General features: G+C 37.6%; 1 long non-coding RNA gene across 1 annotated transcript; it reads right to left on the reverse strand.

Moving 5' to 3' along the window:
• Positions 1–3,491: 3,491 nt before the first annotated feature.
• Positions 3,492–8,727, reverse strand: LOC113461327. The gene is made up of 5 exons (XR_005507846.1): positions 8,313–8,727; positions 5,364–5,483; positions 4,572–5,287; positions 4,026–4,314; positions 3,492–3,913 (listed from the first exon to the last, which is right to left on the reverse strand). It is a non-coding gene; the product is annotated as an uncharacterized LOC113461327 (long non-coding RNA).
• Positions 8,728–16,678: the final 7,951 nt, after the last annotated feature.

Consider the following 16,678-nt stretch of genomic DNA (forward strand, 5'->3'; position numbering starts at 1 on the left):
TGTTTGTCTAGAGTCGACTCGTGATTTTTATGGGTCAACTTGCCAATGCAATGAATCTTTCAGCTCTCTGTCTTTCTCCTGTGGCCATTTAGGGGTCGATTTGCTTTTCTCTATGGTCGACTCTTGCTAGATAGGAGTCAACTTGTGTACTTCGTGGGTCAACTCGTTAATGTGATAAATTTTTTAGCTTTCTATCTATCCTCTAATTCTATTCTAGAGTCAACTCACAATCTGCTGGAGTCGGCTAGTAAAGGCATATCATCAGTCAGTGACAGTGTGCCAAGGTCTTCTCATTGCAAACTTAAGGTCGACTCTTGAGGTACCCCAGGATGAAATATTCTATGCTTGTATGTGAGCTTCTAAGAAATATTTTCATGGCTTTTTTGAAGTTCAGCTTCTTGATGTGGAGCTTTAGATAGATGATCTTCTTTTGAGAGTAGTTGAAGGCTTTTTTCTTTACTTTCTGAAATCAATCAATTAAACTCAAAGTAATAGGTTAGTCTACTTTTTGCTCAACTATATTACGTCATCAAAATTAACCCTTTAGGGTCAACAGAAAGGACAAGGGAAGCAATAAAAATCTACTCTAGTTCTACTTCAAACTTACTGGGTTGAGCTATTTAATGTTGGTTAGAACATTAATTTTGTTGCAAAAGATGTTATAAAGGATGACTCGGTTTGGTTTCCCTAAGAAAAGGTTTTTATTAAAGGAAAGGAGAATGTTGTTGATTCTTAGGCTAATTTCGATGCGGCTATACCATTCTCACTGATGGGTTTTTTTATTGTAGGCAGTGCTAAGGAAAATTTTGGACATCTCAAGTTTAGGGGGTAGAAGATCGTTCGTTCCTTGGTTGACCTTGAATTTGGGGAAGTTTTAGCATGGATATCTTTTCTCTAGCTCTTAAGCTATTACTTCTTTAGCAAATATCATTCCTCCATCTTTTGGAAGAAGTACAAGGTTATCCAATAATAAAGAGTATAATAGTTAAATCATGGGGGAAGCTAAGTAGAAAAAATAATAAAAGAGGTTATAGATCTTGAAGAGCATCCCATGCTCAGGCATTTTTCTACTTCTGCTAAGAGTAGAATGGGATCGATTATGATTTTGTGGTAGGTTGATTAAACAAAAAGTTGTTGGTATATTTGGCAAAGAAATGTGTTGATCTCACTTGAGGCTAGGGTCACTATGTAAAAATTCCTAAAGTAAAATGCTACAAATAGAATTTTAGTTGGATTAGACTGACTCGTTTCCAATGCTTGATCTAAAATATAACTATCCAAGACTAACTAAATTTATTTGAATTGGTCTTTGAAATATATGACCTGATTTAAATATAGATCTCATTAGGATCACTAGGTACATCAAACCAAACTCAAACTGATCCAAAACTAGTACAAAATATTTTTTAGCACTCCTTGAATCTATCGAACTATTTTTTAATAATAAAACTTTAGGTGAATGATCATCAATTTGTGCTGTGAATTACAATTTATACATTGTCATAAATCTAATTTTTTGCAAAATTACTTCTTGATGATGTCAACAAATTGTTTGACTATTGTTTACTTACAAGACAAATTTATAATACAATAAGTAATGTTTGTGTATGCATATTTTTATGTCTTGTGTTTCAATAATTTTTAACACGATTTAATTTGAAAAATTCTATGGTTGATAAAAAACAATTCAAAATCCAATCCCATCCAACTTGTATGGAAATGGATTACACTGCATTAATTTTTTTTCTTTGACATAAATTAGGTAGGGTTTGGACTTGATGTGTCAATCCTATTCGTCCTAACATACTTGCAGCCCTAGCTATAAGGCATTGGAGTGGCTTTGATGTGGTGTTAGGTAAATAACCAAACATCATGTATGACCAATCTCTCATGCATTGTAGATCAATATATATCTTTTTTTTTCTGAAAAAATAGAGCATACTAGGAAGAACACGGTGGCATATGAGGAAGAAACAATTCTTATTTTTTTTGTTCCTTTTCAACATGAGGAGTGCATGGAGAAAAAGAGTTTGGGTTTTGCAATCCAGTCTTGTATGGTTGGGCTACAACATTTTTTATTGTAAATGATATGCCTCGGAATTAGCTATAGTCGATATGGTAGACGGACTAATGGGAGCTTACCACATAGCTGCAGGTTGACTACTCAAAGCTCGCCATGTGGCTTACCCAAAGGCAAGTAGAGAGTCCTTCACATTTCAAACTTTCACCCCCACCAGCTGGCAATAGATTGGCTATGATCGTGAATTGCTTCTAAAGAAGCATGATACATGAGCAATCCATGCGGCTAGGAAGTGTGGGCACAATTCACATGCAAGATACGTAGGCTATTACCATAATGGCCAGTGCACATGCCCAAATCACTCGGCGACAAGCTCTGGCCCTCACCTATATATTACGTTCCAAGGGTCTTCTAGGTAAGTTCTCTTTTGAGTCTCATATATTGCCACTTTGCCGCTTTCAAGCCTGTCTCTATTCCTCAAGACTGACTTTGTCCCCATTTGGCAAAGCTTTTGATGGGCCAGAAAGTACTTTCTGATCCTCCAAAAGTACTTTTTGGATGAAATAGGAGTGTTTGATAAAATAATCTGAAAATTATTTTAGTTTTGCGAGAAAGCTAAAACAACTTCTTGGAAGAAGCTCCAAAATGGAGCTTCTTTAGAAAAGAACTATTAGCATGCATCAAAAAGCTATTTTGATTTATATTTTTTTTGGGAACCAAAATATCCATGATAAAATATTACAATTATAAAAAAATATTTTTTTATATTATAGAAATCTGCAGAAGTCCTAAGAAAAAAAATAAGAAACCCTAATACATTGATATGTTATTGTATTATACTATATATACAATATAATGCCTCCTATTCCTGAGGGGGTGATCGAGGTTAAGCCGCGTGGCGGACTATTCGCTTTTTTTTGGAGGGTATATTACAATATATTATAATACATTGATATGTTATGTTATATCATATCAAATTATGTTATATTATTATGATATATAGGGGTGGCAATCGGGTCGGGTTGGATCATAAACAGGTCGAGTCACATGTAGGTCGAGTCAGAAAATCATAAATCTGAACCCGACCTGTTTATTAAATGGGTTAGAAATTAGAACCTGAACCTGTCCTGTTTAATAAACAGGTAATCCGATCCAACCCGTTTAACCTGTTTAATAAACAGGTAACCTATTTGCCTAACCCAACCCGACCTGTTTAACCTGTTTACCCAATCCGACCCATTTAACTTGTTTAGACCTGTTTAACCTGCCCAACCCAACCCGTTTAACCTGCCCAACCCGACCCGTTTAACCTGTCCAACCCAACCCGTTTAACCTGTTTAATAAATAGATAACCTCTCAGGCTGCTAGCCTTAGGCCTTAACCCAACCCAATCCGATCCAACCTATTTTATACATTAAGCATCATAAGAAAAAAATCAAAAAAAAAGATCCCATTCATTACAAAAATCAAGAAAACATATCCCATTCATTACAGTTTGTGCAAAAAGAGGCCATGTTTTTATGTTCAGCGCACAATGCAAAGCGCTGCTCCCATTCCCTTATTCGAAGAGCTTACAGTGTAAAGATAGCGCAGCAACAAAATACTCACAGAGAAAAGATGAAAATTTTGATGTATTTAATATTACATCATCAGATAATAGAGTAAGAAAGGTTTCATTCTATGTTCTGCATGTATGCATGCAAACATCGAGTCAGAGACAATGGATGCTCATGTCTTCGTCTTATTGTCAACCCTTTCAAGAAGGACGTAAATCTTTCCAACGGGTAAGTTACAGACTTGAAAGCCCTACTACAGTCTGCGGCTCTGCGCTGGCCCATCCAATCCGCTGCTTATCATTGTCATAAACAACTAAGAGGTCGAGCATCGATATATCTGCAATCGTCCAGCAACGGGATGAAGTTAGTAAGTGGTAATCTGAGAATCATCTCCTGCGACACCCCTACTTTTTTTCTTGCCAATGTCAGCAAAATTAGAAGAATCCTACCTCCAATTAAATTTATATTGTTGTGTAGCCCTAAGCATCAGCTCCAATTGCCAATAGAAGAACAACCAGGCCCTGAATACAAATGCATTAGACAAGTTATTTGTTTGATGTTTGCCATTAAAAATCATATTAGGTAAACATAAGATCCACTGAAATGCTTATCTTTTTGGGGGTCATAGTTTTTCAGACCAATTTGTAGCTCAATGGTTTCAGTAAAATTGCGCTTCTTCTCCCGAGAATCATTTGCAATCTGAGAGATTGCTCCCTCAAAACATCACTCTGTAACTTACTGTAGAAGTGGTAAAGAGAACAGATAATCAGTTTTCAATAACAGAAATATAAACACTGATAAAAATGTGGCTGCTAAAACATGATATTTCCATAAGCCAGAAAGCAGCAGCGTATCTTAGGAAAGAGCTTGAATCGCAGAAAAGTTGATTAATACAACTTGATTAATACAAATCAAAGATCCTGTATCGCATAAAAGTTGCTTCAACAGATGGCAAAAAATTAATGAAAAGATAAGGAGAGAAAAGAGTTTGGTACCTCAATATAAGGGGACAAAAGTTATGTGATCGAACAGATCAAGTACCAGTTGCCTGCACCAACTTCAGATCACAATTTAAGTTCATATCGGGCACAAATGAGTCACGCCAACACTAGGGAGAGTTCGCCTGAACGTCTAAATAATCAGATTTCAAGCTAAATAGATAAACCAAACAGGATGAGGAACCAAGTGGAATCTGGTCTCAAGCTAAATGATTAGATCTCCATTCATTTATAGCTACATGAATGGTTACCTTATATACATCCAGACAGGATGAGGAACCAAGTGGGACATAAGAATAGCTACCAAATAGCTATATTGAATAACATAAGAATGAACCTGTCTCATTATAACATAAGAATGAGATAGATGAAAACAACAAGATTCATAGTTTCTATAAAGTAATCATATATTGAATAAGAAACTACCAAATAGCTATAAATATCAACTTAATATTGTATAACCACCATCATAAGGTCCATAACTCCATAAGTCCAATGACACCATCCATAGTCAAAGCAAAACTAAAGAAAGAAAGAAACAATAACAACATCCATATCTAAACCAAAACCAAAAAGGAGTTTCCATGATCATGATTCATCTCACTATGAATTAGATTCAACATTGGCCGAGCATTGAGTTGATTGAGTTTCATTGTAGGAACTTGAGTTTATGACATCTTCTACAGTCTCATCCAACTCGGCCTCCTCAACATCTACATTGAAATATTGCAATAATTAATAATAAATTCATTCAAAAAATAATAGATATATAATTGATAAAACATATACCTTTCTTTTCGAACACCCAATCTCGAGTACAAATTAAGGCCTCGACAATATTCGGTTTAAGAGAACTACGAAACTTATCAAGTACTCGCCCACCAATACTAAAAGCAGATTCAGAGGCGACTGTAGATATTGGAATAGTTAGAATATCATGTGCCATAAGAGAAAGTTGAGGATAATGAGACTGCTTGGTTTTCCAAAAATCAAGAAAATCCAAATTGGACATCCTATCAACTCTAGGCTCATCCAAATATAATTCCAATTGAGACTTCTATGCAGTAGTCACAAATCAAAGCTTTCAAATGTATCAAAATCCTACATTATTGAAAAAATGGAATAAGTTATTTATAAGAAACAATACCATATATAAGCACAATACATTTATTTTAGATAAAAAAAGTTTTATATTACCTTAAAAGCATATGCTTTTCTAAATGCCTCAGAAGTTTTAGAAGAAGTACCGGTCTCCATATCTCCATGAGTTGATGTGATAGCAGTTGGAGTTTTAGAAGAAGCAAGCATATACTGATTAAAGAGAGAGAATATACAATCACGGATGTGCATGCTCTCAGTAGAACCATACCCATTCAACTTCTTATAACAATACTCCACAAACTGAAATTTGTACCGAGGATCCAAAATAACTGCCATGGACAAGATTAAGCTATGATCCGACCAATACTTTTCAAATTTTTGATACATCTGCCGTGTCATTCTTTGTACGAAAGCATATGCACTCTGCATCTCTTGCCTTAAAGTAAGCTCAATCAAGAAAACTTGAGGAAAATATAGGTTTGATGTAGGATATTTAGCTCCAGAGAATACTAAAGTAGCATCATAGAATACACTCAACAACCTGCTAATCTTGTCAACTTTGCCCCACTCCTCTTCAGATGGACAATGCTTGTAATTAGAGTCACTTAATTTCAAATGAAGAAAGGCACGACGGTAAAAGAGAGCACTATCTAGCATCAAAAAAGTTGAATTCCATCTTGTAGGAACATCTTGCCTTAAGCCTTTTTTACTTTCTAAAGAAATTTGTCTAACACATTCCAAAAATTTTTGTTTCCGAACTTGTGAACCTCTCACATATTTAATACTTTCACAAATTTTAGAGATGGGTTCATCTATCTCCTTTAATCCCTCTTGTACAATTAAGTTAAGAATATGAGCACAACATCGGACATGAAAGAACTCACCATCCGAGTAAAGTGCATTGTTCAAATTAAGTTGGATCTTTAGCATGTCAACAAAAACATCATTTACCGATGCATTATCCAAAGTCATGCAATACAATTTCTTTTCAATTCCCCAATCAATCAACAAATTGTAAATTATTTCACATAAAGATATACCATTATGTGGAGGAGGCATGAAGCGAAAGTTAAGAACTTTCTTTTGTAACATCCATTCATTATCAATAAAATGGGCAGTTAAACATAAATACCCATCGGTAGTAATGGAGGTCCACAAATCCGAAGTTAAACTTATCCTAGAAGGAATTGAATGTAGCCACAATACTAATTTTTCCTTCTATTTTTTATATAATTTCAACAAATCAGCCTTTACAGTATTCCTTGATACTAACTTGGCCTCCTCACGAACATAAGCAAATAAAGATCTAATGCCTTCATACTCAACAAATTGAAATGGTAGATCATGCTTAATAATTGCAAGTGTTAGCAATTCACGAAATTTGTTAGGATTAAACTTAGTTGAACACATTGATATGGACCCTTTAGCTTGTGATAAGATCATATGTCCTATGTCACGGTTCTTTCTGCAATTATCTAAATGACGTTTCAGATTTTCGGTCCCAACCTTACCACCAAATGAATATTCTGCACCACACTTTATACACTTACATTTTTCAGTTGCTTCATTTATATGATAATATTGATAGACAGGGGAAGTCAATTTTCTTTTACATTTTTCATGTGTGGAGTTGCATACAACTGCATTAGAACCTAATGATGTCGATTCCTTTGCCCTATCACCATCACTCTCTAAATCTATATTCACGAACTGTTTATCCATCTATATCATATAATTTAAAATTATATCAGAATACCAATTTAGAAAGAAAATAATTTGAAAAGAGAACGGAAACAACTATAAATGCATTTACTTTTGTTGAGTCAGATGTATCAAAATAATCTCGAAAACTTAGATGTTCAACTGCTTCTACTTTCCAACAACTGTAAATGCACTGCAAAAAAACAAAATAATAATATTAAAAACACGAATCTTCGGAAACTCTTATCAAAGTTAAGCAATAACAGTTAGAAAGTCTGTAATCTTCAAATAGACATCATTAGTGATACTTGCTTCTGCAGTTAGATCCTCAAATATGTAAAGCCCACCCTGTGTTGAAGTATACAAAATTACAAATCAACAAAAGGCAAGTTGATGTTATAATATGGTTTTGTCAGATAGCAACAGTCATTACCATACAATAGTCTGAGTAACTTATTATAACCAATGATTTTAAGGCCAAAGAAAGCCCCTCTTACAGTCTTACTAAGAGGATCAAAGCTTTAAGCATAAATCTTACTATTATTTCCCCAAAAAAATGACACTCTCATTCTAAGAAAGCTACAGTATTTTGTATAACATGATGGCATACATCTTGGGGTTTTACCAACATTCAAAAAAATACCACTTAAAAACAATTATTCTTGTGTAGAATCTATGTAGAATCTTTCACAAGAACTACTACTCTACTGACTGTTTATACCAAAAAGCATTCGCAACTCAAATCTGTAAACCAAAAAAAAAAATAAAAAAATAAATGAAGGAAACAGAGCCAAAATTTCAAACCCCACAGAGAATAGAAGAAGCTAGCCTAGGATAAACCCCATAGAGAATAGAAGAAGGGAAGAACATAAAAGAAAGAGAAGAAGAGAGAAAAGATCACCCCAGCCGAAAGAAGAAAAGGTGGATCTTTCTTACCTTGGTAGAGTAGAGGATCCGACCTCTTTATGAGCTCTTCCGTTCAACCTTGGTTCCCAGGACCCATTGAGCCGCCGCAGTTGCCGTCGACGGGGAGGCCAAAGTTGTCAGCACGAGGGAGGAGAGGGCGGAGGCGGAGGTCCGGAGGAGAGGACTCAGGAGGCGAAGAATCCGGAGGAGAGGAGATGAGAGAGACTGAGGGAAGGAATAGAGCTCGGGCGGCGCACAAACCCTAACCCTAAGTCCCTAACTAAGGAGAAGTTGCGGACGGTGGAGTGTGGTCCTCGAGATGCCGCGGTGGCCGTCGACGGGGAGGCCGAACTTGTTCGCATGGAGGAGGAGAGGGTGGAGGTGGAGGTCTGGAGGAGAGGGCTCGAGAGGCAAAGAATCCGGAGGAGAGAAGAGGGGACTAGGGAAGAAACTCGAGGCCGGCCCGGCCCAGGCCCCCCGGGCCCAAATTCTAAGCGGGCCGTGCCTGGCACGGCCCGTGAGGCACGGAAGGCCAGCCCGGCCCGGCCCCCGGCCCCTCTATTGGTGGGCCGGGCCGGGCACGGCACGGCACGGGCCGTGCCAGGCACGGCCCGTAACGGGCGCAAACGGGCCGTGCCAGGCACGGCCCGCAACGTCTCTAAACGGGCCGTGCCTGGCACGGCCCGTAACGGCTCCAGACGGGCCGTGCCTGGCACGGCCCGTCTGGAGAGGGGGAGGGAAAATAGCCGTTTCCAACGGCTATTTTCGGGAAAAAGTCGATTTTACCCCTCCCAACAGTCCAATAACGGCTGAATGGAGGGGTATTTTGGGAAAAAAAATTTTTGGGCTTCTATAAATAGCCCATTCCTCCCTCATTCTCACCACACCAAACCTCTCATTCTCTCCTTCTCTACTGCTATTATTTCTCTCCTCTAAAGTGCTCTTCTAGCAATTTAATTTTTAGTTTGTTCAAGTGCTACACAAGAGGAGGTTCCTGTTGAGAAGAGAAGGTCGCTTCTGTTGAGAGCACAAGAGGAAGCTCGGAATCTCGGCTCTGCCTCTGCCCTCCGACTCTCTACTCAATTCCTCCTTGCGGTTAGTTTTTATTTTTTGAATTAATCATAGATATGTCATCTTTTGAGGAAAGTCAGTTTGGCATTTCTGTTTCTGAGGGAGAAGAAACTAATCCCCAACCCCCTGTTCCTAGTTCCTCTAGAACTGGTGAACCGAGTGAAGGTCAAACCTCTTCTCGTAAGAGGACTAGTACTGTATGGAATGAATTTGATAGAGTTATGGTTGAGGGAGTCTGGAAAGCTAAATGTAAAAAATGTGCCAAACTTTATAGTTGTAGTAGTAGTGGGGGAACAGGGCATTTAAAAAGACATCAAGAGAGTCATAGGATGCATGATTCTCATGCTCAAACTCAAAGTAGCCTTAATATACAAGGGGGATTACTTGTAGGTAATTTTGCATATAATCATGAAAATCAAAGAAAAACACTTGTAAAATGGATAGTTAAGGATGAATTACCTTTTAGTTTATGTGAATCTTTTAATTTTGAAGAATATGTTCAATTAAACCTACAACCTGCTTACAAAAGAACTAGTAGGCGTACATTTAGAAGAGTAGCTATGACCAATTTTTTAGCAATGAAACAAAATTTAATTGAAACACTTTCTACTTTAAATGTAAAAATTTCCTTAACTTCTGATATTTGGTCAGCATCTGTAGGTAGTAATTATTTTATTGCCATTACTGCTCATTATATTGATAATGATTGGCAATTAAATAAACGTATTCTTGCTTTTCGTGCTTTTGATTTTCCACATTCTGGGCAACAAATTTCAAATATAATTTATCAAACTGCATGTTCATATAATATTAATGATAAAATTATGTCTATTACTTTTGATAATGCATCTAATAATAATTCTGCTGTTGTATTATTAAAAGACTCATTGCATCCCATATTAGATGGAAATTTACTGCATATTAGATGTGCATGTCATATCTTAAATCTTTCTGTTCAAGCTGGCATGGGCATGATTCAAGATGTGATTTCAAAAATTAGAAATGCAGTTTCTTTTATTCATGCTTCTAGATCAAGACTTCAAGAATTTAAGAAATTATGCATAAATCATGGTAAACGTTTTAAAAAATTTAAACTTGATGTAATTACTCGTTGGAACTCCACATATAGCATGATACATGATGCATACCCATATAAAAATTTATTAAGTGCATATATTAATGATCGTGGATTAGGATTTACATTGACTGAAACTGATTGGAATAAAGGAAAAATTTTGGAAGATTTTTTGCTTAGTTTTTATAATGCTACCAATGTTCTTTCTGGTATTTATTACCCTACTTCATGTTCATTTTTACAACAAGCATATATAATTAGTCAAAAATTTGCAGAACATAGATATGATGATGTTTTAATGCCTATTATTCACCTAATGGAATCTAAATGGAATGAGTATTGGGACAGGATATGTCCTATGCATAACTTAGCTGCTGTATTTGATCCTAGAGTTAAATTAAATGGCGTGCTAATTTTACTTGATGCATACGCTGAAAATATGAATCAAGATGCTGAATCTGCTAAAGATGAGGTAAGACAACTTCTTTATGATATTTATGCTATATATGATGAAAAAATTCGTGGATCTAGAACACAAATACAAACCTCTATTCCTCCTTCTAGTAGTTCTCGTTCGTCATCTATTTTTTCATTCATTGCACAGAGAAGACACACACATGCTTCAAGTTCCTCTTCATCTTCTTCATCTTTAAGTAGTGAACTAGAATTTTATTTACGAAATGATCTTCAGTCTGCATATGATGAAAATCAAATAGAGAATCTAGATGTATTATCTTGGTGGAAGAGTGTTAGAAATCAATATCCTGTTATGTCTGCAATTGCACGCGATATTTTAGCTGTGCCGATGTCCACGGTAGCATCGGAATCCGCTTTTAGTGCAGGTCGGCGTGTTCTTGACGAAAAGAGAAGTAGGATGACGGGCGAAACAGTGGAGATGCTTCTCTGCTTCAAGGATTGGCTGGATGCTGAGGCAAGACTTCAAGATAAAGGTGGACATAATACAACATCCTCTGATGATGATGATACAAACACTACTGAAGACTGAAGACTGAAGACTGAAGACTGAAGACTGAAGACTGAAGAGTGAAGAGTGAATACTGATTCACTGAATCACTGATGATTAGTAAGATTTTTTAATTTTTTATAATTGTACATTTTTATTGTATTCTGGAGGTCAGACCAAGGTCCAAACCTCGGCCCTTTCTTAGTTTCTTATTGTATTCTAGAATCTAGAGGTCAGACCAAGGTCCAAACCTCCCTTCATGTACCATTTTGATTTAAATTAATAAACTGGTAGGGGTCTATGCCAAACCCCCCACCATTAAGGTGGCTTTATATTCATAAATCAAGATTTCTTAGTGTTCAATATTTATTAATTTATTAAAAAAATTTTATCGGGCCGAGCCGGGCCCAGGCCCGGACCGTGCCAGGCTCGCGTGCCAGCCCGGCCCAGGCCCTTATGGGCCGTGCCATGCTGGCCCGCGGGCCGTGCCATGCTTGGCCCGCGGGCCTAGACCGGGCCGTGCCGGCCCAGGCCCGCTGGCCAGGAACCTCTAGCCTAGCACGGCCCTATCAAAGAGGCCGTGCCAAGCACGGCCCGGCACTGTAGCTGGCGGGCCGTGCCAGGAACGGCCCGCTTCGTGCCGTGCCGTGCCGGGCCGTGGGCGGCCCGGCCCAGTGCCCATCTCTAGTTGCCGTCGACGGGGAGGCCAAAGTTGTCAGCACGAGGGAGGAGAGGGCGGAGGCGGAGAGGCGAAGAATCCGGAGGAGAGGAGATGAGAGAGACTGAGGGAAGGAATAGAGCTCGGGCGGCGCACAAACCCTAACCCTAAGTCCCTAACTAAGGAGAAGTTGCGGACGGTGGAGTGTGGTCCTCGAGATGCCGCGGTGGCCGTCGACGGGGAGGCCGAACTTGTTCGCATGGAGGAGGAGAGGGTGGAGGTGGAGGTCTGGAGGAGAGGGCTCGAGAGGCAAGGAATCCGGAGGAGAGTAGAGGGGACTAGGGAAGAAACTCGAGAGAGACTAAGAAAAGGATGGCAGCACAAACCCTAAGGCCTAAGTCCCTAAAGACGAAGTCGAGAAGTCGTGGGCGGTGGACGAGTTAAACGGGTCGCGCTGAAATTGGGCCGATGCGGGAAGTTGGGCCGATGCAAAAAAAATGGGCTAAGGCGGGTCTATCAGCCCAATAGTTAAAAGGGTTACATGGGTCAGACATCTAAAACATGCATCCGACCCAATTAATAAACAGGTTAAACGGGTCAACCTGTTTACGATCCGAACCCATTTAGGCCAAACCCAAACCTGTTTATGGCGGGTCGAACACAGGTTGGATAGACGGATCGAGTCATATTTTGCCACCCCTAATGATATAGTAAACTATATTATATTACTGTATTATAATAATGTTATATTACATTACAGTAATATTATACTATATCATATTTTATGTATTAATACATAATATATTTTATTATGTTATGTTCTATAATACTATGCAATGTCCTTTATGGTCATTTTGTCATACCAAAAATACTTTATCAGTTTGTTTACCAAACATATATTAGAGTTCTACAGCACTATAAAAATATAGTAACCAAATAACAAATAGCTTTTCATAAAAGCTCCACTTCCGTAAGTTCTACTGTCAACAACTCTACCAAATGGAGCTTTAAACATCGGAGGGTCCCTCGCCAGACACACTTTGGTTAGTGAGCTTCCTTGTCTTTGCTATTTTTGGTCAAATCCAGCATTGGAGCAATGGTCCGAGCAGGGCCTCCGCCATCCATCACCACCTTAGAAATGTACAGCATTGGAGCCATTGCCACCTGAGCGCAACAGCCACCGGACAGGTATTGCAGAGACACATAGCAACCCCTAACCAACTTTTTCGATCTAGACGACAGACGAACCGAACACTCCAGTGACCTAGTCACCTCTACGCATTAGTTAAGTTTGTCCCCAGCGGTAACAACAAATAATAAAGCAATTAAATCATGAACCACAAGACTTCAATATTAGTATTTATCAAGCATAGCATTTAGATGGGATGGCAACAATGGCATGACAAGGAGGATGCTTGTGTCCGCATTAGATGGACGACGACCTATTGGTCAAGTATTTTGTTGCACAAGAGAGGGGCCCAAAAGGCTACAAATTTTGAAACAATTAATTCTGTCAAAATCCTTGAATCATGGGAGCATGATCCAAAATCTAGAATCTAATGTTCCATTTGACATAGCCTACATCCTCCTGCTTAACAAAAAACTGCAATAACTCAAAGCTTTGTGAAGCCAATGATGGACATTTACCCCATGTTCCAAAGTACAAGAGTTGAATCTTTCATGCCAAAGAAGGATTCACATCCTTTGCAAAATCCGTCGTTTCATCGCACAATAGTCATTTCGAGTTCTATGCACGCGGATGAATGAAAGAGCTTGGAGTGTTTTGAGATCATGTGCAAAGGCGGTCCAATGGATGATGTAGTAAAAAGAGATAAACCATTCTTTCATGTGACCGAAAGATTCACCTTCTTTCACACAACTCCACTATTAAATCGTGCAATGACTTCTTTGAGATCTATGCAAGTGGATAGATAGAGATGTTCAGAGTGCTTTGAGATATATTAGAAATACATTTCAGTAGTCGATGTTGTGAAAGAAGATCGATCATTTTTTTTTCTTTATGCTAAATATCCAACCCTAACCCAAACCCTGTTCCAACGTGATTGTTTGGTGCTTGCTTGTTCTCCTACCGACAAAATTACACTTCCACGCGCACCTTAAACAGTCTAGTAAAGCCGAGCCTAGTGGTACCCAGAAACTAGGCCCTATCGATTAGAAATGCTATAATTATAACTTGTCCTGGATCAATGAGGACAGGTGGGGTGTTTTGGCCTGCCTCCTGACGTGCCTGATTTGGGAATGGTGTGAGACGTTTGGGTGGGGCCGAGACTGATGCCTCAATAGGGCTGTTAATCACCTGTAATGCCAGGTTATTGTTCTTCTTTTGTGATGCCCGTAATTGGCAATATGGATTCCGTTGCCCCTGCAATCTACCAAGAATTCGTCCACATGCTTGTAACTATTACAACCATTGTAACAGTCTTGGCGACCCTCCATTATGATATTAAAATAAATAATACAAAAATAATTATTATTTTCTTTATTTTATTTTATAATAGAACATTACATAATAAATACAATTTATTATTTTTTCTTGACTTTTTAATAAAATTTGAATTTTTAATATCAATATTCATTTAAAAAATGATTGTGAGGTCTAAAATATATTATTATTTTATCTAATTAAAGTGGAAAAAGATGATACTATTATTTTTCTACTGTTACTCCTTATTTTTCATTATAATTGCATTATAATAGCTACTTATAATATTTCATGCTAGCATAAATTATTGAGTGCTGTCAAAACGACTAATAAAAATAATTATAATGTTGGAATATACTAATTGAAAGGACAAATTTTTGAATTATTTCAAGCAAATGGTTGTTTATTGTACATTATAATGACCTTGAACATCCTATAAAAGTTTTAAAATTTTTAAGAGAATATCTTTGGCAATATTGCTTCTTTTATTAGTTGAGAAAAGTCAAAAAAAAAAACACATCTAAATGTTCAAGCTAATGTATCAATCAATTAATCCTCTCAAATCGTATAGATATATCAACTAATGTTGGACATCTATTCATACTAGGTGGGGCCACTATTAATCTGTGGAGTCTTTTTAATCCTTTATGATTCCTTTATGATTCATGCACTGACAGTAATCAGGGGTTTGAGATTGGATTGGTGGCTTTGCCTAAAGATTGCATGAGGAGATATACCCCAAAAAATGATTGTATGAGAAGCATAATAAAAGCATGTAGATAAAGTCTGATTAAAATATTTCTTGAATTCTACCAAAAAAATATTGCCTAAATATTTGTAGAAGTAAAAGCAAACATAAGTTTTTTCATAACTAGAGTAGCATACAAGGTCAATAGACTTTTGTAATCAAATCAATTTATTTTGGTTTGGGCCATTATCAAGATCTAGTTGGGTTTGAATGTTAGAATAGTGTATGCCCTAAAAGTCATTTGTTTGTAATTATGACCATTTATGGCAGCCATATACATATATTAGACATAACACCCTAATAGGAAGCATAGTAGTTTACTGGATTTGAATACAAGTGAGGGTCATGCTATTCATCATGAAACCATCATAATTTTATAGTGATAGTAACTTGAAACATTTTTGAAAATAATTGCTTTACAAATTATTATGTATAATACTTAATTATTTTCAAATGAAATGTTTTATGTGAACAATTTTGTAAAAAAACATTTGACATGATCTAGGGTTCTAATAGGCTGTGAAACTATATGATCAAAGGTCTTTCAGTGCTATGCTTGGTGGTCATATATGAACATTAGAATGATAGGAGAATTGAATTGCAAGACAAGGCTCATGCAGGAACAAAAAGAACAACTAGTTTCATCCAGCTCAATGAGAGGTTTAATAAAGTGATATGGATTCCATATCCTTATGCTGGACTATGCAGCTAATGTGTGACTAAGCGATTGAAGGGGCGATTTTTGATTGAGTGGGAATTCGAGTTAACCTATTTCAGTAATGCATCTAGAATATGTCTTCTATCTCTAATGTAATTGGATTAAATTCTAATTGAGGGTTCTCTCTCTAATTGGACCAAGTGAGACACAAATTGCATTGGAGGGAGATTGGGCTAGGAAAGTAGCCTGAGTATATTTGGATTATACTTGGTTAGGTCTAGTAAGACTTGACTAAGGCCAACCAGCCACTTGGATAGGATCCAAGTAGGATTTGGCCTCAAGGCTGACATCCCTACTTAATTCAAGAGGATCACTAGACTTGATGTGAGCCACTTTGGCCACTATGACTAGGGTTGGATAGGATAAGAGCTATCCAATCGAATCAAGTTAGCATAAGAGCTTCAATACTCTACATTTGTGGGGGCTTAGTTTATGGTTCAAACGTGCTAGCAACGCAGGAAAATAAGAGAAGGGCTATTCATACTTCAAGTACATTGAAGGATAAAGACGAGTATTGATACTAGTTCTACCTTGATTATTGATGAGATGAAGGAGCGTCTCACACAGTTAGAGGTAAAGATTGCCCTAATCACCGAGTTCATCTCACGATTGGTGATGGCTTTAGCACAAGCACCAATAATTTCTGTTGCGCAGCTTTTCTTTCATATCTGAAGATGAAGATCCCCCATCTAGTGAGGAGAATGAGTAACCTAGGGGCA

This window comes from Phoenix dactylifera, unplaced genomic scaffold, assembly GCF_009389715.1.
Source record: "Phoenix dactylifera cultivar Barhee BC4 unplaced genomic scaffold, palm_55x_up_171113_PBpolish2nd_filt_p 000288F, whole genome shotgun sequence".
NCBI classification, from domain to species: domain Eukaryota; kingdom Viridiplantae; phylum Streptophyta; class Magnoliopsida; order Arecales; family Arecaceae; genus Phoenix; species Phoenix dactylifera.